General features: G+C 41.9%; 20 non-coding genes across 20 annotated transcripts; 10 read left to right on the top strand and 10 right to left on the bottom strand.

Moving 5' to 3' along the window:
• Positions 1-1,515: 1,515 nt before the first annotated feature.
• Positions 1,516-1,586, bottom strand: TRNAG-GCC (transfer RNA glycine (anticodon GCC)). The gene has a single exon. It is a non-coding gene; the product is annotated as a tRNA-Gly (tRNA).
• A 1,050-nt stretch (positions 1,587-2,636) lies between these two features.
• On the bottom strand, positions 2,637-2,707 carry TRNAG-GCC (transfer RNA glycine (anticodon GCC)). Its single transcript has one exon. It is a non-coding gene; the product is annotated as a tRNA-Gly (tRNA).
• Positions 2,708-3,757: 1,050 nt separating this feature from the next.
• On the bottom strand, positions 3,758-3,828 carry TRNAG-GCC (transfer RNA glycine (anticodon GCC)). The gene has a single exon. It is a non-coding gene; the product is annotated as a tRNA-Gly (tRNA).
• Positions 3,829-5,105: 1,277 nt separating this feature from the next.
• On the top strand, positions 5,106-5,178 carry TRNAK-CUU (transfer RNA lysine (anticodon CUU)). Its single transcript has one exon. It is a non-coding gene; the product is annotated as a tRNA-Lys (tRNA).
• A 1,943-nt stretch (positions 5,179-7,121) lies between these two features.
• TRNAG-GCC (transfer RNA glycine (anticodon GCC)) lies at positions 7,122-7,192 on the bottom strand. Its single transcript has one exon. It is a non-coding gene; the product is annotated as a tRNA-Gly (tRNA).
• Positions 7,193-8,241: 1,049 nt separating this feature from the next.
• TRNAG-GCC (transfer RNA glycine (anticodon GCC)) lies at positions 8,242-8,312 on the bottom strand. The gene has a single exon. It is a non-coding gene; the product is annotated as a tRNA-Gly (tRNA).
• Positions 8,313-10,121: 1,809 nt separating this feature from the next.
• On the bottom strand, positions 10,122-10,192 carry TRNAG-GCC (transfer RNA glycine (anticodon GCC)). Its single transcript has one exon. It is a non-coding gene; the product is annotated as a tRNA-Gly (tRNA).
• A 156-nt stretch (positions 10,193-10,348) lies between these two features.
• On the top strand, positions 10,349-10,421 carry TRNAK-CUU (transfer RNA lysine (anticodon CUU)). Its single transcript has one exon. It is a non-coding gene; the product is annotated as a tRNA-Lys (tRNA).
• A 2,169-nt stretch (positions 10,422-12,590) lies between these two features.
• Positions 12,591-12,663, top strand: TRNAK-CUU (transfer RNA lysine (anticodon CUU)). Its single transcript has one exon. It is a non-coding gene; the product is annotated as a tRNA-Lys (tRNA).
• Positions 12,664-13,484: 821 nt separating this feature from the next.
• Positions 13,485-13,554, bottom strand: TRNAA-GGC (transfer RNA alanine (anticodon GGC)). The gene has a single exon. It is a non-coding gene; the product is annotated as a tRNA-Ala (tRNA).
• Positions 13,555-13,710: 156 nt separating this feature from the next.
• On the top strand, positions 13,711-13,783 carry TRNAK-CUU (transfer RNA lysine (anticodon CUU)). Its single transcript has one exon. It is a non-coding gene; the product is annotated as a tRNA-Lys (tRNA).
• A 1,188-nt stretch (positions 13,784-14,971) lies between these two features.
• Positions 14,972-15,042, bottom strand: TRNAG-GCC (transfer RNA glycine (anticodon GCC)). Its single transcript has one exon. It is a non-coding gene; the product is annotated as a tRNA-Gly (tRNA).
• A 1,277-nt stretch (positions 15,043-16,319) lies between these two features.
• TRNAK-CUU (transfer RNA lysine (anticodon CUU)) lies at positions 16,320-16,392 on the top strand. Its single transcript has one exon. It is a non-coding gene; the product is annotated as a tRNA-Lys (tRNA).
• A 681-nt stretch (positions 16,393-17,073) lies between these two features.
• On the top strand, positions 17,074-17,146 carry TRNAK-CUU (transfer RNA lysine (anticodon CUU)). Its single transcript has one exon. It is a non-coding gene; the product is annotated as a tRNA-Lys (tRNA).
• An 821-nt stretch (positions 17,147-17,967) lies between these two features.
• Positions 17,968-18,038, bottom strand: TRNAG-ACC (transfer RNA glycine (anticodon ACC)). Its single transcript has one exon. It is a non-coding gene; the product is annotated as a tRNA-Gly (tRNA).
• A 156-nt stretch (positions 18,039-18,194) lies between these two features.
• Positions 18,195-18,267, top strand: TRNAK-CUU (transfer RNA lysine (anticodon CUU)). The gene has a single exon. It is a non-coding gene; the product is annotated as a tRNA-Lys (tRNA).
• An 821-nt stretch (positions 18,268-19,088) lies between these two features.
• On the bottom strand, positions 19,089-19,159 carry TRNAG-GCC (transfer RNA glycine (anticodon GCC)). Its single transcript has one exon. It is a non-coding gene; the product is annotated as a tRNA-Gly (tRNA).
• Positions 19,160-19,315: 156 nt separating this feature from the next.
• Positions 19,316-19,388, top strand: TRNAK-CUU (transfer RNA lysine (anticodon CUU)). Its single transcript has one exon. It is a non-coding gene; the product is annotated as a tRNA-Lys (tRNA).
• A 1,048-nt stretch (positions 19,389-20,436) lies between these two features.
• On the top strand, positions 20,437-20,509 carry TRNAK-CUU (transfer RNA lysine (anticodon CUU)). The gene has a single exon. It is a non-coding gene; the product is annotated as a tRNA-Lys (tRNA).
• A 1,038-nt stretch (positions 20,510-21,547) lies between these two features.
• Positions 21,548-21,620, top strand: TRNAK-CUU (transfer RNA lysine (anticodon CUU)). The gene has a single exon. It is a non-coding gene; the product is annotated as a tRNA-Lys (tRNA).
• The last annotated feature ends 478 nt before the right edge of the window (positions 21,621-22,098 follow it).

Below are 22,098 nucleotides of genomic sequence, written 5' to 3'. Positions count from 1 at the left end.
ATTGCTGTTTCAGGTGTACATCAGTGGGTGAAACCATGCAGGAATATCAGGATCTACTGAATGTGGAAACTTTGTTTTGGTTTAATAGTGTAGATTGAAGAGCAAGCGTTGCCTTGCCTTGATGCTACAACACTGTAACAAAGCCTGGCCAGCTTAGTCAATAGAAATAAAACTCCCAAGCTAAGAGTCATATGCTTTTAGTACAACATTTGTTTGGTGTTTATTCCCTTTTCAGATCCAGACCTCTCTCTTGGCAGGTGGGAATTCTACCACTTAACCACAAGATTCTAACATTAATTTATTGTATGTGGAATTCTTTACCTGCACCACCAAAATGCAAAGAGCCAGACACTCTTTAACAAAATATACCATAATTTCAGTAAAACTTGAGTACTGCATTGGCCGGGAATCGAACCCGGGCCTCCCGCATGGCAGGCTAGAATTCTACCACTGAACAACCAAAGCTTCACATTTTACTTCACGGTTACTTACCCATTTTCCTCAATTTGTGAAACCAAGCATGCATCTCAGTGTACTGAATGTGGTAGCCTAGATCTACTTTAATAGTTTGTAGGGCACTCCTTGGCTTGAGTGGCCTTTTTGTCACACAACAGTAACCAAGCCTGGCTAGCTCAGTCGGTAGAGCATGAGACTCTTAATCTCAGGGTCGTGGGTTCGAGCCCCACGTTGGGTGGTGTTTTTTCCCAGAATTCTACAGGCGAGATCTCTGTCACTACACAACCAAACGTGTTTTATTTGAAACTTAAAAGAGGTGTACATCAGTGTGTGAAACCAAGCAGGAATCTCAGGATCTACTAAATGTGGAAACCTAGCTTTGGTTTTATAGATTGAAGGGCAATCCTTGCCTTGCCATGATGCCATAACACTGTAAAAAAGCCTAGTTATCTGAGTCAATAGCGAATAAGACTCCAAATCTAAGAGTCATTTGCTTTGAGCACAACATTGGGTGGTGTTTATTCCCTTTTCAGATCCATGCCTCCCTCATAGCAGGCGAGAATTCTACCACTAAACTACAAGATTCTACCACTAAATCATTGTATGTTGAATTCTATACCTGCACCACCAAAATGCAAAGAGCCAGGCACTCTTTAACAAAATATATTGCTGTTTCAGGTGTACATCAGTGGGTGAAACCATGCAGGAATATCAGGATCTACTGAATGTGGAAACTTTGCTTTGGTTTAATAGTGTAGATTGAAGAGCAAGCGTTGCCTTGCCTTGATGCTACAACACTGTAACAAAGCCTGGCCAGTTTAGTCAATAGAAATAAAACTCCCAAGCTAAGAGTCATATGCTTTTAGTACAACATTTGTTTGGTGTTTATTCCCTTTTCAGATCCAGACCTCTCTCTTGGCAGGTGGGAATTCTACCACTAAACCACAAGATTCTACCATTAATTTATTGTATGTGGAATTCTATACCTGCACCACCAAAATGCAAAGAGCCAGACACTCTTTAACAAAATATACCATAATTTCAGTAAAACTTGAGTACTGCATTGGCCGGGAATCGAACCCGGGCCTCCCGCGTGGCAGGCGAGAATTCTACCACTGAACAACCAATGCTTCACATTTTACTTCACGGTTACTTACCCATTTTCCTCAATGTGTGAAACCAAGCATGCATCTCAGTGTACTGAATGTGGTAGCCTAGATCTACTTTAATAGCTTGTATTGCACTCCTTGGCTTGAGTGGCCTTTTTGTCAAATCACAGTAACCAAGCCTGGCTAGCTCAGTCGGTAGAGCATGAGACTCTTAATCTCAGGGTCATGGGTTCGAGCCCCACATTGGGCGGTGTTTTTTCCCAGAATTCTACAGGCGAGATCTCTGTCACTACACAACCAAACGTGTTTTATTTGAAACTTAAAAGAGGTGTACATCAGTGTGTGAAACCAAGCAGGAATCTCAGGATCTACTAAATGTGGAAACCTTGCTTTGGTTTTATAGATTGAAGGGCAATCCTTGCCTTGCCATGATGCCATAACACTGTAAAAAAGCCTAGCTATCTGAGTCAATAGCGAATAAGACTCCAAATCTAAGAGTCATTTGCTTTGAGCACACCATTGGGTGGTGTTTATTCCCTTTTTAGATCCATGCCTCCCTCATGGCAGGCGAGAATTCTACCACTAAACCACAAGATTCTACCACTAAATCATTGTATGTTGAATTCTATGCCTGCACCACCAAAATGCAAAGAGCCAGGCACTCTTTAACAAAATATATCGCTGTTTCAGGTGTACATCAGTGGGTGAAACCATGCAGGAATATCAGGATCTACTGAATGTGGAAACTTTGCTTTGGTTTAATAGTGTAGATTGAAGAGCAAGCGTTGCCTTGCCTTGATGCTACAACACTGTAACAAAGCCTGGTCAGCTTAGTCAATAGAAATAAAACTCCCAAGCTAAGAGTCATATGCTTTTAGTACAACATTTGTTTGGTGTTTATTCCCTTTTCAGATCCAGACCTCTCTCTTGGCAGGTGGGAATTCTACCACTAAACCACAAGATTCTAACATTAATTTATTGTATGTGGAATTCTATACCTGCACCACCAAAAAGCAAAGAGCCAGACACTCTTTAACAAAATATACCATAATTTCAGTAAAACTTGAGTACTGCATTGGCCGGGAATCGAACCCGGGCCTCCCGCTTGGCAGGCGAGAATTCTACCACTGAACAACCAATGCTTCACATTTTACTTCACGGTTACTTACCCATTTTCCTCAATTTGTGAAACCAAGCATGCATCTCAGTGTACTGAATGTGGTAGCCTAGATCTACTTTATTAGCTTGTAGGGCACTCCTTGGCTTGAGTGGCCTTTTTGTCAAACAACAGTAACCAAGCCTGGCTAGCTCAGTCGGTAGAGCATGAGACTCTTAATCTCAGGGTCGTGGGTTCGAGCCCCACGTTGGGTGGTGTTTTTTCCCAGAATTCTACAGGCGAGATCTCTGTCCCTACACAACCAAACGTGTTTTATTTGAAACTTAAAAGAGGTGTACATCAGTGTGTGAAACCAAGCAGGAATCTCAGGATCTACTAAATGTGGAAACCTTGCTTTGGTTTTATAAATTGAAGGGCAATCCTTGCCTTGCCATGATGCCATAACACTGTAAAAAAGCCTAGCTATCTGAGTCAATAGCGAATAAGACTCCAAATCTAAGAGTCATTTGCTTTGAGCACAACATTGGGTGGTGTTTATTCCCTTTTCAGATCCATGCCTCCCTCATGGCAGGCGAGAATTCTACCACTAAACCACAAGATTCTACCACTAAATCATTGTATGTTGAATTCTATGCCTGCACCACCAAAATGCAAAGAGCCAGGCACTCTTTAACAAAATATATCGCTGTTTCAGGTGTACATCAGTGGGTGAAACCATGCAGGAATATCAGGATCTACTGAATGTGGAAACTTTGCTTTGGTTTAATAGTGTAGATTGAAGAGCAAGCGTTGCCTTGCCTTGATGCTACAACACTGTAACAAAGCCTGGTCAGCTTAGTCAATAGAAATAAAACTCCCAAGCTAAGAGTCATATGCTTTTAGTACAACATTTGTTTGGTGTTTATTCCCTTTTCAGATCCAGACCTCTCTCTTGGCAGGTGGGAATTCTACCACTAAACCACAAGATTCTACCATTAATTTATTGTATGTGGAATTCTATACCTGCACCACCAAAAAGCAAAGAGCCAGACACTCTTTAACAAAATATACCATAATTTCAGTAAAACTTGAGTACTGCATTGGCCGGGAATCGAACCCGGGCCTCCCGCGTGGCAGGCGAGAATTCTACCACTGAACAACCAATGCTTCACATTTTACTTCACGGTTACTTACCCATTTTCCTCAATTTGTGAAACCAAGCATGCATCTCAGTGTACTGAATGTGGTAGCCTAGATCTACTTTAATAGCTTGTAGGGCACTCCTTGGCTTGAGTGGCCTTTTTGTCACACAACAGTAACCAAGCCTGGCTAGCTCAGTCGGTAGAGCATGAGACTCTTAATCTCAGGGTCGTGGGTTCGAGCCCCACATTGGGTGGTGTTTTTTCCCAGAATTCTACAGGCGAGATCTCTGTCACTACACAACCAAACGTGTTTTATTTGAAACTTAAAAGAGGTGTACATCAGTGTGTGAAACCAAGCAGGAATCTCAGGATCTACTAAATGTGGAAACCTTGCTTTGGTTTTATAAATTGAAGGGCAATCCTTGCCTTGCCATGATGCCATAACACTGTAAAAAAGCCTAGCTATCTGAGTCAATAGCGAATAAGACTCCAAATCTAAGAGTCATTTGCTTTGAGCAAAACATTGGGTGGTGTTTATTCCCTTTTCAGATCCATGCCTCCCTCATGGCAGGCGAGAATTCTACCACTAAACCACAAGATTCTACCACTAAATCATTGCATGTTAAATTCTATACCTGCACCACCAAAATGCAAAGAGCCAGGCACTCTTTAACAAAATATATCGCTGTTTCAGGTGTACATCAGTGGGTGAAACCATGCAGGAATATCAGGATCTACTGAATGTGGAAACTTTGCTTTGATTTATTAGTGTAGATTGAAGAGCAAGCGTTGCCTTGCCTTGATGCTACAACACTGTAACAAAGCCTGGCCAGCTTAGTCAATAGAAATAAAACTCCCAAGCTAAGAGTCATATGCTTTTAGTACAACATTTGTTTGGTATTTATTCCCTTTTCAGATCCAGACCTCTCTCTTGGCAGGTGGGAATTCTACCACTAAACCACAAGATTCTACTATTAATTTATTGTATGTGGAATTCTATACCTGCACCACCAAAATGCAAAGAGCCAGCCACTCTTTAACAAAATATACCATAATTTCAGTAAACCTTGAGTACTGCATTGGCCGGGAATCGAACCTGGGCCTCCCGCGTGGCAGGCGAGAATTCTACCACTGAACAGCCAATGCTTCACATTTTACTTCGCGGTTACTTACCCATTTTCCTCAATGTGTGAAACCAAGCATGCATCTCAGTGTACTGAATGTGGTAGCCTAGATCTACTTTAATAGCTTGTAATGCACTCCTTGGCCTGAGTGGCCTTTTTGTCACATCACAGTAACCAAGCCTGGCTAGCTCAGTCGGTAGAGCATGAGACTCTTAATCTCAGGGTCGTGGGTTCGAGCCCCACGTTGGGCGGTGTTTTTTCCCAGAATTCTACAGGCGAGATCTCTGTCACTACACAACCAAACGGGTTTTATTTGAAACTTAAAAGAGGTGTACATCAGTGTGTGAAACCAAGCAGGAATCTCAGGATCTACTAAATGTGGAAACCTAGCTTTGGTTTTATAGATTGAAGGGCAATCCTTGCCTTGCCATGATGCCATAACACTGTAAAAAAAGCCTAGTTATCTGAGTCAATAGCGAATAAGACTCCAAATCTAAGAGTCATTTGCTTTGAGCACAACATTGGGTGGTGTTTATTCCCTTTTCAGATCCATGCCTCCCTCATAGCAGGCGAGAATTCTACCACTAAACTACAAGATTCTACCACTAAATCATTGTATGTTGAATTCTATACCTGCACCACCAAAATGCAAAGAGCCAGGCACTCTTTAACAAAATATATTGCTGTTTCAGGTGTACATCAGTGGGTGAAACCATGCAGGAATATCAGGATCTACTGAATGTGGAAACTTTGCTTTGGTTTAATAGTGTAGATTGAAGAGCAAGCGTTGCCTTGCCTTGATGCTACAACACTGTAACAAAGCCTGGCCAGCTTAGTCAATAGAAATAAAACTCCCAAGCTAAGAGTCATATGCTTTTAGTACAACATTTGTTTGGTGTTTATTCCCTTTTCAGATCCAGACCTCTCTCTTGGCAGGTGGGAATTCTACCACTTAACCACAAGATTCTAACATTAATTTATTGTATGTGGAATTCTTTACCTGCACCACCAAAATGCAAAGAGCCAGACACTCTTTAACAAAATATACCATAATTTCAGTAAAACTTGAGTACTGCATTGGCCGGGCATCGAACCCGGGCCTCCCGCGTGGCAGGCAAGAATTCTACCACTGAACAACCAATGCTTCACATTTTACTTCACGGTTACTTACCCATTTTCCTCAATTTGTGAAACCAAGCATGCATCTCAGTGTACTGAATGTGGTAGCCTAGATCTACTTTAATAGCTTGTAGGGCACTCCTTGGCTTGAGTGGCCTTTTTGTCACACAACAGTAACCAAGACTGGCTAGCTTAGTCGGTAGAGCATGAGACTCTTAATCTCAGGGTCGTGGGTTCGAGCCCCACGTTGGGCGGTGTTTTTTCCCAGAATTCTACAGGCGAGATCTCTGTCACTACACAACCAAACGTGTTTTATTTGAAACTTAAAAGAGGTGTACATCAGTGTGTGAAACCAAGCAGGAATCTCAGGATCTACTAAATGTGGAAACCTAGCTTTGGTTTTATAGATTGAAGGGCAATCCTTGCCTTGCCATGATGCCATAACACTGTAAAAAAGCCTAGTTATCTGAGTCAATAGCGAATAAGACTCCAAATCTAAGAGTCATTTACTTTGAGCACAACATTGGGTGGTGTTTATTCCCTTTTCAGATCCATGCCTCCCTCATGGCAGGCGAGAATTCTACCACTAAACCACAAGATTCTACCACTAAATCATTGTATGTTGAATTCTATACCTGCACCACCAAAATGCAAAGAGCCAGGCACTCTTTAACAAAATATATCGCTTTTTCAGGTGTACATCAGTGGGTGAAACCATGCAGGAATATCAGGATCTACTGAATGTGGAAACTTTGATTTGGTTTAATAGTGTAGATTGAAGAGCAAGCGTTGCCTTACCTTGATGCTACAACACTGTAACAAAGCCTGGCCAGCTTAGTCAATAGAAATAAAACTCCCAAGCTAAGAGTCATATGCTTTTAGTACAACATTTGTTTGGTGTTTATTCCCTTTTCAGATCCAGACCTCTCTCTTGGCAGGTGGGAATTCTACCACTTAACCACAAGACTCTAACATTAATTTATTGTATGTGGAATTCTATACCTGCACCACCAAAATGCAAAGAGCCAGACACTCTTTAACAAAATATACCAAAATTTCAGTAAAACTTGAGCACTGCATTGGCCGGGAATCGAACCCGGGCCTCCCGCGTGGCAGGCGAGAATTCTACCACTGAACAACCAATGCTTCACATTTTACTTCACGGTTACTTACCCATTTTCCTCAATGTGTGAAACCAAGCATGCATCTCAGTGTACTGAATGTGGTAGCCTAGATCTACTTTAATAGCCTGTATTGCACTCCTTGGCTTGAGTGGCCTTTTTGTCAAATCACAGTAACCAAGCCTGGCTAGCTCAGTCGGTAGAGCATGAGACTCTTAATCTCAGGGTCGTGGGTTCGAGCCCCACTTTGGCAGTGTTTTTTCCCAGAATTCTACAGGCGAGATCTCTGTCACTACACAACCAAACGTGTTTTATTTGAAACTTAAAAGAGGTGTACATCAGTGTGTGAAACCAAGCAGGAATCTCAGGATCTACTAAATGTGGAAACCTTTCTTTGGTTTTATAGGTTGAAGGGCAATCCTTGCCTTGCCATGATGCCATAACACTGTAAAAAAGCCTAGCTATCTGAGTCAATAGCGAATAAGACTCCAAATCTAAGAGTCATTTGCTTTGAGCACAACATTGGGTGGTGTTTATTCCCTTTTCAGATCCATGCCTCCCTCATGGCAGGCGAGAATTCTACCACTAAACCACAAGATTCTACCACTAAATTATTGTATGTTGAATTCTATACCTGCACCACCAGAATGCAAAGATCCAGGCACTCTTTAACAAAATATATCGCTGTTTCAGGTGTACATCAGTGGGTGAAACCATGCAGGAATATCAGGATCTACTGAATGTGGAAACTTTGCTTTGGTTTAATAGTGTAGATTGAAGAGCAAGCGTTGCCTTGCCTTGATGCTACAACACTGTAACAAAGCCTGGCCAGCTTAGTCAATAGAAATAAAACTCCCAAGCTAAGAGTCATATGCTTTTAGTACAACATTTGTTTGGTGTTTATTCCCTTTTCAGATCCAGACCTCTCTCTTGGCAGGTGGGAATTCTACCACTTAACCACAAGATTCTAACATTAATTTATTGTATGTGGAATTCTTTACCTGCACCACCAAAATGCAAAGAGCCAGACACTCTTTAACAAAATATACCATAATTTCAGTAAAACTTGAGTACTGCATTGGCCGGGAATCGAACCCGGGCCTCCCGCGTGGCAGGCGAGAATTCTACCACTGAACAACCAATGCTTCACATTTTACTTCACGGTTACTTACCCATTTTCCTCAATTTGTGAAACCAAGCATGCATCTCAGTGTACTGAATGTGGTAGCCTAGATCTACTTTAATAGCTTGTAGGGCACTCCTTGGCTTGAGTGGCCTTTTTGTCACATCACAGTAACCAAGCCTGGCTAGCTCAGTCGGTAGAGCATGAGACTCTTAATCTCAGGGTCGTGGGTTCGAGCCCCACGTTGGCCGGTGTTTTTTCCCAGAATTCTACAGGCGAGATCTCTGTCACTACACAACCAAACGTGTTTTATTTGAAACTTAAAAGAGGTGTACATCAGTGTGTGAAACCAAGCAGGAATCTCAGGATCTACTAAATGTGGAAACCTAGCTTTAGTTTTATAGATTGAAGGGCAATCCTTGCCTTGCCATGATGCCATAACACTGTAAAAAAGCCTAGTTATCTGAGTCAATAGCGAATAAGACTCCAAATCTAAGAGTCATTTGCTTTGAGCACAACATTGGGTGGTGTTTATTCCCTTTTCAGATCCATGCCTCCCTCATGGCAGGCGAGAATTCTACCACTAAACCACAAGATTCTACCACTAAATTATTGTATGTTAAATTCTATACCTGCACCACCAAAATGCAAAGAGCCAGGCACTCTTTAACAAAATATATCACTGTTTCAGGTGTACATCAGTGGGTGAAACCATGCAGGAATATCAGGATCTACTGAATGTGGAAACTTTGCTTTGGTTTAATAGTGTAGATTGAAGAGCAAGCATTGCCTTGCCTTGATGCTACAACACTGTAACAAAGCCTGGCCAGCTTAGTCAATAGAAATAAAACTCCCAAGCTAAGAGTCATATGCTTTTAGTACAACATTTGTTTGGTGTTTATTCCCTTTTCAGATCCAGACCTCTCTCTTGGCAGGTGGGAATTCTACCACTAAACCACAAGATTCTAACATTAATTTATTGTATGTGGAATTCTATACCTGCACCACCAAAAAGCAAAGAGCCAGACACTCTTTAACAAAATATACCATAATTTCAGTAAAACTTGAGTACTGCATTGGCCGGGAATCGAACCTGGGCCTCCCGCGTGGCAGGCGAGAATTCTACCACTGAACAACCAATGCTTCACATTTTACTTCACGGTTACTTACCCATTTTCCTCAATTTGTGAAACCAAGCATGCATCTCAGTGTACTGAATGTGGTAGCCTAGATCTACTTTAATAGCTTGTAGGGCACTCCTTGGCTTGAGTGGCCTTTTTGTCACACAACAGTAACCAAGCCTGGCTAGCTCAGTCGGTAAAGCATGAGACTCTTAATCTCAGGGTCGTGGGTTCGAGCCCCACGTTGGCCGGTGTTTTTTCCCAGAATTCTACAGGCGAGATCTCTGTCACTACACAACCAAACGTGTTTTATTTGAAACTTAAAAGAGGTGTACATCAGTGTGTGAAACCAAGCAGGAATATCAGGATCTACTGAATGTGGAAACTTTGCTTTGGTTTAATAGTGTAGATTGAAGAGCAAGCGTTGCCTTGCCTTGATGCTACAACACTGTAACAAAGCCTGGCCAGCTTAGTCAATAGAAATAAAACTCCCAAGCTAAGAGTCATATGCTTTTAGTACAACATTTGTTTGGTGTTTATTCCCTTTTCAGATCCAGACCTCTCTCTTGGCAGGTGGGAATTCTACCACTTAACAACAAGATTCTAACATTAATTTATTGTATGTGGAATTCTTTACCTGCACCACCAAAATGCAAAGAGCCAGACACTCTTTAACAAAATATACCATAATTTCAGTAAAACTTGAGTACTGCATTGGCCGGGAATCGAACCCGGGCCTCCCGCGTGGCAGGCGAGAATTCTACCACTGAACAACCAATGCTTCACATTTTACTTCACGGTTACTTACCCATTTTCCTCAATTTGTGAAACCAAGCATGCATCTCAGTGTACTGAATGTGGTAGCCTAGATCTACTTTAATAGCTTGTAGGGCACTCCTTGGCTTGAGTGGCCTTTTTGTCACATCACAGTAACCAAGCCTGGCTAGCTCAGTCGGTAGAGCATGAGACTCTTAATCTCAGGGTCGTGGGTTCGAGCCCCACGTTGGGCGGTGTTTTTTCCCAGAATTTTACAGGCGAGATCTCTGTCACTACACAACCAAACGTGTTTTATTTGAAACTTAAAAGAGGTGTACATCAGTGTGTGAAACCAAGCAGGAATCTCAGGATCTACTAAATGTGGAAACCTTGCTTTGGTTTTATAAATTGAAGGGCAATCCTTGCCTTGGCATGATGCCATAACACTGTAAAAAAGCCTAGCTATCTGAGTCAATAGCGAATAAGACTCCAAATCTAAGAGTCATTTGCTTTGAGCACAACATTGGGTGGTGTTTATTCCCTTTTCAGATCCATGCCTCCCTCATGGCAGGCGAGAATTCTACCACTAAACCACAAGATTCTACCACTAAATTATTGTATGTTAAATTCTATACCTGCACCACCAAAATGCAAAGAGCCAGGCACTCTTTAACAAAATATATCACTGTTTCAGGTGTACATCAGTGGGTGAAACCATGCAGGAATATCAGGATCTACTGAATGTGGAAACTTTGCTTTGGTTTAATAGTGTAGATTGAAGAGCAAGCGTTGCCTTGCCTTGATGCTACAACACTGTAACAAAGCCTGGCCAGCTTAGTCAATAGAAATAAAACTCCCAAGCTAAGAGTCATATGCTTTTAGTACAACATTTGTTTGGTGTTTATTCCCTTTTCAGATCCAGACCTCTCTCTTGGCAGGTGGGAATTCTACCACTAAACCACAAGATTCTAACATTAATTTATTGTATGTGGAATTCTATACCTGCACCACCAAAAAGCAAAGAGCCAGACACTCTTTAACAAAATATACCATAATTTCACTAAAACTTGAGTACTGCATTGGCCGGGAATCAAACCTGGGCCTCCCGCGTGGCAGGCGAGAATTCTACCACTGAACAACCAATGCTTCACATTTTACTTCACGGTTACTTACCCATTTTCCTCAATTTGTGAAACAAAGCATGCATCTCAGTGTACTGAATGTGGTAGCCTAGATCTACTTTAATAGCTTGTAGGGCACTCCTTGGCTTGAGTGGCCTTTTTGTCACACTACAGTAACCAAGCCTGGCTAGCTCAGTCGGTAGAGCATGAGACTCTTAATCTCAGGGTCGTGGGTTCGAGCCCCACGTTGGCCGGTGTTTTTTCCCAGAATTCTACAGGCGAGATCTCTGTCACTACACAACCAAACGTGTTTTATTTGAAACTTAAAAGAGGTGTACATCAGTGTGTGAAACCAAGCAGGAATCTCAGGATCTACTAAATGTGGAAACCTAGCTTTAGTTTTATAGATTGAAGGGCAATCCTTGCCTTGCCATGATGCCATAACACTGTAAAAAAGCCTAGTTATCTGAGTCAATAGCGAATAAGACTCCAAATCTAAGAGTCATTTGCTTTGAGCACAACATTGGGTGGTGTTTATTCCCTTTTCAGATCCATGCCTCCCTCATGGCAGGCGAGAATTCTACCACTAAACCACAAGATTCTACCACTAAATCATTGTATGTTAAATTCTATACCTGCACCACCAAAATGCAAAGAGCCAGGCACTCTTTAACAAAATATATCGCTGTTTCAGGTGTACATCAGTGGGTGAAACCATGCAGGAATATCAGGATCTACTGAATGTGGAAACTTTGCTTTGGTTTAATAGTGTAGATTGAAGAGCAAGCGTTGCCTTGCCTTGATGCTACAACACTGTAACAAAGCCTGGCCAGCTTAGTCAATAGAAATAAAACTCCCAAGCTAAGAGTCATATGCTTTTAGTACAACATTTGTTTGGTGTTTATTTCCTTTTCAGATCCAGACCTCTCTCTTGGCAGGTGGGAATTCTACCACTAAACCACAAGATTCTACCATTAATTTATTGTATGTGGAATTCTATACCTGCACCACCAAAATGCAAAGAGCCAGACACTCTTTAACAAAATATACCATAATTTCAGTAAAACTTGAGTACTGCATTGGCCGGGAATCGAACCCGGGCATCCCGCGTGGCAGGCGAGAATTCTACCACTGAACAACCAATGCTTCACATTTTACTTCACGGTTACTTACCCATTTTCCTCAATGTGTGAAACCAAGCATGCATCTCAGTGTACTGAATGTGGTAGTCTAGATCTACTTTAATAGCTTGTAGGGCACTCCTTGGCTTGAGTGGCCTTTTTGTCACATCACAGTAACCAAGCCTGGCTAGCTCAGTCGGTAGAGCATGAGACTCTTAATCTCAGGGTCGTGGGTTCGAGCCCCACGTTGGGCGGTGTTTTTTCCCAGAATTCTACAGGCGAGATCTCTGTCACTACACAACCAAACGTGTTTTATTTGAAACTTAAAAGAGGTGTACATCAGTGTGTGAAACCAAGCAGGACTCTCAGGATCTACTAAATGTGGAAACCTTGCTTTGGTTTTATAAATTGAAGGGCAATCCTTGCCTTGCCATGATGCCATAACACTGTAAAAAAGCCTAGCTATCTGAGTCAATAGCGAATAAGACTCCAAATCTAAGAGTCATTTGCTTTGAGCACAACATTGGGTGGTGTTTATTCCCTTTTCAGATCCATGCCTCCCTCATGGCAGGCGAGAATTCTACCACTAAACCACAAGATTCTACCACTAAATCATTGTATGTTAAATTCTATACCTGCACCACCAAAATGCAAAGAGCCAGGCACTCTTTAACAAAATATATCGCTGTTTCAGGTGTACATCAGTGGGTGAAACCATGCAGGAATATCAGGATCTACTGAATGTGGAAACTTTGCTTTGGTTTAATAGTGTAGATTGAAGAGCAAGCGTTGCCTTGCCTTGATGCTACAACACTGTAACAAAGCCTGGCCAGCTTAGTCAATAGAAATAAAACTCCCAAGCTAAGAGTCATATGCTTTTAGTACAACATTTGTTTGGTGTTTATTCCCTTTTCAGATCCAGACCTCTCTCTTGGCAGGTGGGAATTCTACCACTAAACCACAAGATTCTACCATTAATTTATTGTATGTGGAATTCTATACCTGCACCACCAAAATGCAAAGAGCCAGACACTCTTTAACAAAATATACTATAATTTCAGTAAAACTTGAGTACTGCATTGGCCGGGAATCGAACCCGGGCCTCCGCGCGCCAAGCGAGAATTCTACCACTGAACAACCAATGCTTCACATTTTACTTCACGGTTACTTACCCATTTTCCTCAATGTGTGAAACCAAGCATGCATCTCAGTGTACTGAATGTGGTAGCCTAGATCTACTTTAATAGCTTGTAGGGCACTCCTTGGCTTGAGTGGCCTTTTTGTCACATAACAGTAACCAAGCCTGGCTAGCTCAGTCGGTAGAGCATGAGACTCTTAATCTCAGGGTCGTGGGTTCGAGCCCCACGTTGGGCGGTGTTTTTTCCCAGAATTCTACAGGCGAGATCTCTGTCACTACACAACCAAACGTGTTTTATTTGAAACTTAAAAGAGGTGTACATCAGTGTGTGAAACCAAGCAGGAATCTCAGGATCTACTAAATGTGGAAACCTTGCTTTGGTTTTATAAATTGAAGGGCAATCCTTGCCTTGCCATGATGCCATAACACTGTAAAAAAGCCTAGCTATCTGAGTCAATAGCGAATAAGACTCCAAATCTAAGAGTCATTTGCTTTGAGCACAACATTGGGTGGTGTTTATTCCCTTTTCAGATCCATGCCTCCCTCATGGCAGGCGAGAATTCTACCACTAAACCACAAGATTCTACCACTAAATCATTGTATGTTAAATTCTATACCTGCACCACCAAAATGCAAAGAGCCAGGCACTCTTTAACAAAATATATCGCTGCTTCAGGTGTACATCAGTGGGTGAAACCATGCAGGAATATCAGGATCTACTGAATGTGGAAACTTTGCTTTGGTTTAATAGTGTAGATTGAAGGGCAAGTGTTGCCTTGCCTTGATGCTACAACACTGTAACAAAGCCTGGCCAGCTTAGTCAATAGAAATAAAACTCCCAAGCTAAGAGTCATATGCTTTTAGTACAACATTTGTTTGGTGTTTATTCCCTTTTCAGATCCAGACCTCTCTCTTGGCAGGTGGGAATTCTACCACTAAACCACAAGATTCTACCATTAATTTATTGTATGTTAAATTCTATACCTGCACCACCAAAATGCAAAGAGCCAGGCACTCTTTAACAAAATATATCGCTGTTTCAGGTGTACATCAGTGGGTGAAACCATGCAGGAATATCAGGATCTACTGAATGTGGAAACTTTGCTTTGGTTTAATAGTGTAGATTGAAGAGCAAGCGTTGCCTTGCCTTGATGCTACAACACTGTAACAAAGCCTGGCCAGCTTAGTCAATAGAAATAAAACTCCCAAGCTAAGAGTCATATGCTTTTAGTACAACATTTGTTTGGTGTTTATTCCCTTTTCAGATCCAGACCTCTCTCTTGGCAGGTGGGAATTCTACCACTAAACCACAAGATTCTACCATTAATTTATTGTATGTGGAATTCTATACCTGCACCACCAAAATGCAAAGAGCCAGCCACTCTTTAACAAAATATACCATAATTTCAGTAAAACTTGAGTACTGCATTGGCCGGGAATCGAACCCGGGCCTCCCGCGTGGCAGGCGAGAATTCTACCACTGAACAACCAATGCTTCACATTTTACTTCACGGTTACTTACCCATTTTCCTCAATGTGTGAAACCAAGCATGCATCTCAGTGTACTGAATGTGGTAGTCTAGATCTACTTTAATAGCTTGTATTGCACTCCTTGGCTTGAGTGGCCTTTTTGTCAAATCACAGTAACCAAGCCTGGCTAGCTCAGTCGGTAGAGCATGAGACTCTTAATCTCAGGGTCATGGGTTCGAGCCTCACATTGGGCGGTGTTTTTTCCCAGAATTCTACAGGCGAGATCTCTGTCACTACACAACCAAACGTGTTTTATTTGAAACTTAAAAGAGGTGTACATCAGTGTGTGAAACCAAGCAGGAATCTCAGGATCTACTAAATGTGGAAACTTTGCTTTGGTTTTATAGATTGAAGGGCAATCCTTGCCTTGCCATGATGCCATAACACTGTAAAAAAGCCTAGCTATCTGAGTCAATAGCGAATAAGACTCCAAATCTAAGAGTCATTTGCTTTGAGCACAACATTGGGTGGTGTTTATTCCCTTTTCAGATCCATGCCTCCCTCATGGCAGGCGAGAATTCTACCACTAAACCACAAGATTCTACCACTAAATCATTGTATGTTGAATTCTATGCCTGCACCACCAAAATGCAAAGAGCCATGCACTATTTAACAAAATATATCGCTGTTTCAGGTGTACATCAGTGGGTGAAACCATGCAGGAATATCAGGATCTACTGAATGTGGAAACTTTGCTTTGGTTTAGTAGTGTAGATTGAAGAGCAAGCGTTGCCTTGCCTTGATGCTACAACACTGTAACAAAGCCTGGCCAGCTTAGTCAATAGAAATAAAACTCCCAAGCTAAGAGTCATATGCTTTTAGTACAACATTTGTTTGGTGTTTATTCCCTTTTCAGATCCAGACCTCTCTCTTGGCAGGTGGGAATTCTACCACTAAACCACAAGATTCTACCATTAATTTATTGTATGTGGAATTCTATACCTGCACCACCAAAAAGCAAAGAGCCAGACACTCTTTAACAAAATATACCATAATTTCAGTAAAACTTGAGTACTGCATTGGCCGGGAATCGAACCCGGGCCTCCCGCGTGGCAGGCGAGAATTCTACCACTGAACAACCAATGTTTCACATTTTACTTCACGGTTACTTACCCATTTTCCTCAATTTGTGAAACCAAGCATGCATCTCAGTGTACTGAATGTGGTAGCCTAGATCTACTTTAATAGCTTGTAGGGCACTCCTTGGCTTGAGTGGCCTTTTTGTCACATCACAGTAACCAAGCCTGGCTAGCTCAGTCGGTAGAGCATGAGACTCTTAATCTCAGGGTCGTGGGTTCGAGCCCCACGTTGGGCGGTGTTTTTTCCCAGAATTCTACAGGCGAGATCTCTGTCACTACACAACCAAACGTGTTTTATTTGAAACTTAAAAGAGGTGTACATCAGTGTGTGAAACCAAGCAGGAATCTCAGGATCTACTAAATGTGGAAACCTTGCTTTGGTTTTATAAATTGAAGGGCAATCCTTGCCTTGCCATGATGCCATAACACTGTAAAAAAGCCTAGCTATCTGAGTCAATAGCGAATAAGACTCCAAATCTAAGAGTCATTTGCTTTGAGCACAACATTGGGTGGTGTTTATTCCCTTTTCAGATCCAGACCTCTCTCTTGGCAGGTGGGAATTCTACCACTAAACCACAAGATTCTACCATTAATTTATTGTATGTGGAATTCTATACCTGCACCACCAAAATGCAAAGAGCCAGACACTCTTTAACAAAATATACCATAATTTCAGTAAAACTTGAGTACTGCATTGGCCAGGAATCGAACCCGGGCCTCCCACGTGGCAGGCGAGAATTCTACCACTGAACAACCAATGCTTCACATTTTACTTCACGGTTACTTACCCATTTTCCTCAATTTGTGAAACCAAGCATGCATCTCAGTGTACTGAATGTGGTAGCCTAGATCTACTTTAATAGCTTGTAGGGCACTCCTTGGCTTGAGTGGCCTTTTTGTCACACAACAGTAACCAAGCCTGGCTAGCTCAGTCGGTAGAGCATGAGACTCTTAATCTCAGGGTCGTGGGTTCGAGCCCCACGTTGGGCGGTGTTTTTTCCCAGAATTCTACAGGCGAGATCTCTGTCACTACACAACCAAACTTGTTTTATTTGAAACTTAAAAGAGGTGTACATCAGTGTGTGAAACCAAGCAGGAATCTCAGGATCTACTAAATGTGGAAACCTTGCTTTGGTTTTATAAATTGAAGGGCAATCCTTGCCTTGCCATGATGCCATAACACTGTAAAAAAGCCTAGCTATCTGAGTCAATAGCGAATAAGACTCCAAATCTAAGAGTCATTTGCTTTGAGCACAACATTGGGTGGTGTTTATTCCCTTTTCAGATCCATGCCTCCCTCATGGCAGGCGAGAATTCTACCACTAAACCACAAGATTCTACCACTAAATCATTGTATGTTAAATTCTATACCTGCACCACCAAAATGCAAAGAGCCAGGCACTCTTTAACAAAATATATCGCTGTTTCAGGTGTACATCAGTGGGTGAAACCATGCAGGAATATCAGGATCTACTGAATGTGGAAACTTTGCTTTGGTTTAATAGTGTAGATTGAAGAGCAAGCGTTGCCTTGCCTTGATGCTACAACACTGTAACAAAGCCTGGCCAGCTTAGTCAATAGAAATAAAACTACCAAGCTAAGAGTCATATGCTTTTAGTACAACATTTGTTTGGTGTTTATTCCCTTTTCAGATCCAGACCTCTCTCTTGGCAGGTGGGAATTCTACCACTAAACCACAAGATTCTACCATTAATTTATTGTATGTGGAATTCTATACCTGCACCACCAAAATGCAAAGAGCCAGCCACTCTTTAACAAAATATACCATAATTTCAGTAAAACTTGAGTACTGCATTGGCCGGGAATCGAACCCGGGCCTCCCGCGTGGTAGGCGAGAATTCTACCACTGAACAACCAATGCTTCACATTTTACTTCAAGGTTACTTACCCATTTTCCTCAATGTGTGAAACCAAGCATGCATCTCAGTGTACTGAATGTGGTAGCCTAGATCTACTTTAATAGCTTGTAGGGCACTCCTTGGCTTGAGTGGCCTTTTTGTCACATCACAGTAACCAAGCCTGGCTAGCTCAGTCGGTAGAGCATGAGACTCTTAATCTCAGGGTCGTGGGTTCGAGCCCCACGTTGGGCGGTGTTTTTTCCCAGAATTCTACATGCGAGATCTCTGTCACTACACAACCAAACGTGTTTTATTTGAAACTTAAAAGAGGTGTACATCAGTGTGTGAAACCAAGCAGGAATCTCAGGATCTACTAAATGTGGAAACCTTGCTTTGGTTTTATAAATTGAAGGGCAATCCTTGCCTTGCCATGATGCCATAACACTGTAAAAAAGCCTAGCTATCTGAGTCAATAGCGAATAAGACTCCAAATCTAAGAGTCATTTGCTTTGAGCACAACATTGGGTGGTGTTTATTCCCTTTTCAGATCCATGCCTCCCTCATGGCAGGCGAGAATTCTACCACTAAACCACAAGATTCTACCACTAAATCATTGTATGTTGAATTCTATACCTGCACCACCAAGATGCAAAGAGCCAGGCACTCTTTAACAAAATATATCGCTGTTTCAGGTGTACATCAGTGGGTGAAACCATGCAGGAATATCAGGATCTACTGAATGTGGAAACTTTGCTTTGGTTTAGTAGTGTAGATTGAAGAGCAAGCGTTGCCTTGCCTTGATGCTACAACACTGTAACAAAGCCTGGCCAGCTTAGTCAATAGAAATAAAACTCCCAAGCTAAGAGTCATATGCTTTTAGTACAACATTTGTTTGGTGTTTATTCCCTTTTCAGATCCAGACCTCTCTCTTGGCAGGTGGGAATTCTACCACTAAACCACAAGATTCTAACATTAATTTATTGTATGTGGAATTCTATACCTGCACCACCAAAAAGCAAAGAGCCAGACACTCTTTAACAAAATATACCATAATTTCAGTAAAACTTGAGTACTGCATTGGCCGGGAATCGAACCCGGGCCTCCCGCGTGGCAGGCGAGAATTCTACCACTGAACAACCAATGCTTCCCAATTTACTACACGGTTACTTACCCATTTTCCTCAATATGTGAAACCAAGCATGCATCTCAGTGTACTGATTGTGGTAGCCTAGATCTACTTTAATAGCTTGTAGGGCACTCCTTGGCTTGAGTGGCCTTTTTGTCACACAACAGTAACCAAGCCTGGCTAGCTCAGTCGGTAGAGCATGAGACTCTTAATCTCAGGGTCGTGGGTTCGAGCCCCACGTTGGGCGGTGTTTTTTCCCAGAATTCTACAGGCGAGATCTCTGTCACTACACAACCAAACGTGTTTTATTTGAAACTTAAAAGAGGTGTACATCAGTGTGTGAAACCAAGCAGGAATCTCAGGATCTACTAAATGTGGAAACCTAGCTTTGGTTTTATAGATTGAAGGGCAATCCTTGCCTTGCCATGATGCCATAACACTGTAAAAAAGCCTAGTTATCTGAGTCAATAGCGAATAAGACTCCAAATCTAAGAGTCATTTGCTTTGAGCACAACATTGCGTGGTGTTTATTCCCTTTTCAGATCGATGCCTCCCTCATAGCAGGCGAGAATTCTACCACTAAACTACAAGATTCTACCACTAAATTATTGTATGTTGAATTCTATACCTGCACCACCAAAATGCAAAGAGCCAGGCACTCTTTAACAAAATATATCGCTGTTTCAGGTGTACATCAGTGGGTGAAACCATGCAGGAATATCAGGATCTACTGAATGTGGAAACTTTGCTTTGGTTTAATAGTGTAGATTGAAGAGCAAGCGTTGCCTTGCCTTGATGCTACAACACTGTAACAAAGCCTGGCCAGCTTAGTCAATAGAAATAAAACTCCCAAGCTAAGAGTCATATGCTTTTAGTACAACATTTGTTTGGTGTTTATTCCCTTTTCAGATCCAGACCTCTCTCTTGGCAGGTGGGAATTCTACCACTTAACCACAAGATTCTAACATTAATTTATTGTATGTGGAATTCTTTACCTGCACCACCAAAATGCAAAGAGCCAGACACTCTTTAACAAAATATACCATAATTTCAGTAAAACTTGAGTACTGCATTGGCCGGGAATCGAACCCGGGCCTCACGCGTGGCAGGCGAGAATTCCACCACTGAACAACCAATGCTTCACATTTTACTTCACGGTTACTTATCCATTTTCCTCAATTTGTGAAACCAAGCATGCATCTCAGTGTACTGAATGTGGTAGCCTAGATCTACTTTAATAGTTTGTAGGGCACTCCTTGGCTTGAGTGGCCTTTTTGTCACACAACAGTAACCAAGCCTGGCTAGCTCAGTCGGTAGAGCATGAGACTCTTAATCTCAGGGTCGTGGGTTCGAGCCCCACGTTGGGCGGTGTTTTTTCCCAGAATTCTACAGGCGAGATCTCTGTCACTACACAACCAAACGTGTTTTATTTGAAACTTAAAAGAGGTGTGTGAAACCAAGCAGGAATCTCAGGATCTACTAAATGTGGAAACCTAGCTTTGGTTTTATAGATTGAAGGGCAATCCTTGCCTTGCCATGATGCCATAACACTGTAAAAAAGCCTAGTTATCTGAGTCAATAGCGAATAAGACTCCAAATCTAAGAGTCATTTGCTTTGAGCACAACATTGGGTGGTGTTTATTCCCTTTTCAGATCCATGCCTCCCTCATAGCAGGCGAGAATTCTACCACTAAACTACAAGATTCTACCACTAAATCATTGTATGTTGAATTCTATACCGGCACCACCAAAATGCAAAGAGCCAGGCACTCTTTAACAAAATATATTGCTGTTTCAGGTGTACATCAGTGGGTGAAACCATGCAGGAATATCAGGATCTACTGAATGTGGAAACTTTGCTTTGGTTTAATAGTGTAGATTGAAGAGCAAGCGTTGCCTTGCCTTGATGCTACAACACTGTAACAAAGCCTGGCCAGCTTAGTCAATAGAAATAAAACTCCCAAGCTAAGAGTCATATGCTTTTAGTACAACATTTGTTTGGTGTTTATTCCCTTTTCAGATCCAGACCTCTCTCTTGGCAGGTGGGAATTCTACCACTTAACCAGAAGATTCTAACATTAATTTATTGTATGTGGAATTCTTTACCCGCACCACCAAAATGCAAAGAGCCAGACACTCTTTAACAAAATATACCATAATTTCAGTAAAACTTGAGTACTGCATTGGCCGGGAATCGAACCCGGGCCTCCCGCATGGCAGGCGAGAATTCTACCACTGAACAACCAATGCTTCACATTTTACTTCACGGTTACTTACCCATTTTCCTCAATTTGTGAAACCAAGCATGCATCTCAGTGTACTGAATGTGGTAGCCTAGATCTACTTTAATAGCTTGTAGGGCACTCCTTGGCTTGAGTGGCCTTTTTGTCAGATCACAGTAACCAAGCCTGGCTAGCTCAGTCGGTAGAGCATGAGACTCTTAATCTCAGGGTCGTGGGTTCGAGCCCCACGTTGGGCGGTGTTTTTTCCCAGAATTCTACAGGCGAGATCTCTGTCACTACACAACCAAACGTGTTTTATTTGAAACTTAAAAGAGGTGTACATCAGTGTGTGAAACCAAGCAGGAATCTCAGGATCTACTAAATGTGGAAACCTTGCTTTGGTTTTATAAATTGAAGGGCAATCCTTGCCTTGCCATGATGCCATAACACTGTAAAAAAGCCTAGCTATCTGAGTCAATAGCGAATAAGACTCCAAATCTAAGAGTCATTTGCTTTGAGCACAACATTGCGTGGTGTTTATTCCCTTTTCAGATCGATGCCTCCCTCATAGCAGGCGAGAATTCTACCACTAAACTACAAGATTCTACCACTAAATTATTGTATGTTGAATTCTATACCTGCACCACCAAAATGCAAAGAGCCAGGCACTCTTTAACAAAATATATCGCTGTTTCAGGTGTACATCAGTGGGTGAAACCATGCAGGAATATCAGG

Source organism: Crinia signifera, chromosome 3, assembly GCF_055691185.1.
Source record: "Crinia signifera chromosome 3, ASM5569118v1, whole genome shotgun sequence".
NCBI classification, from domain to species: Eukaryota; Metazoa; Chordata; class Amphibia; order Anura; family Myobatrachidae; genus Crinia; species Crinia signifera.
This window is presented reverse-complemented; position numbering and strand designations above follow the sequence as displayed.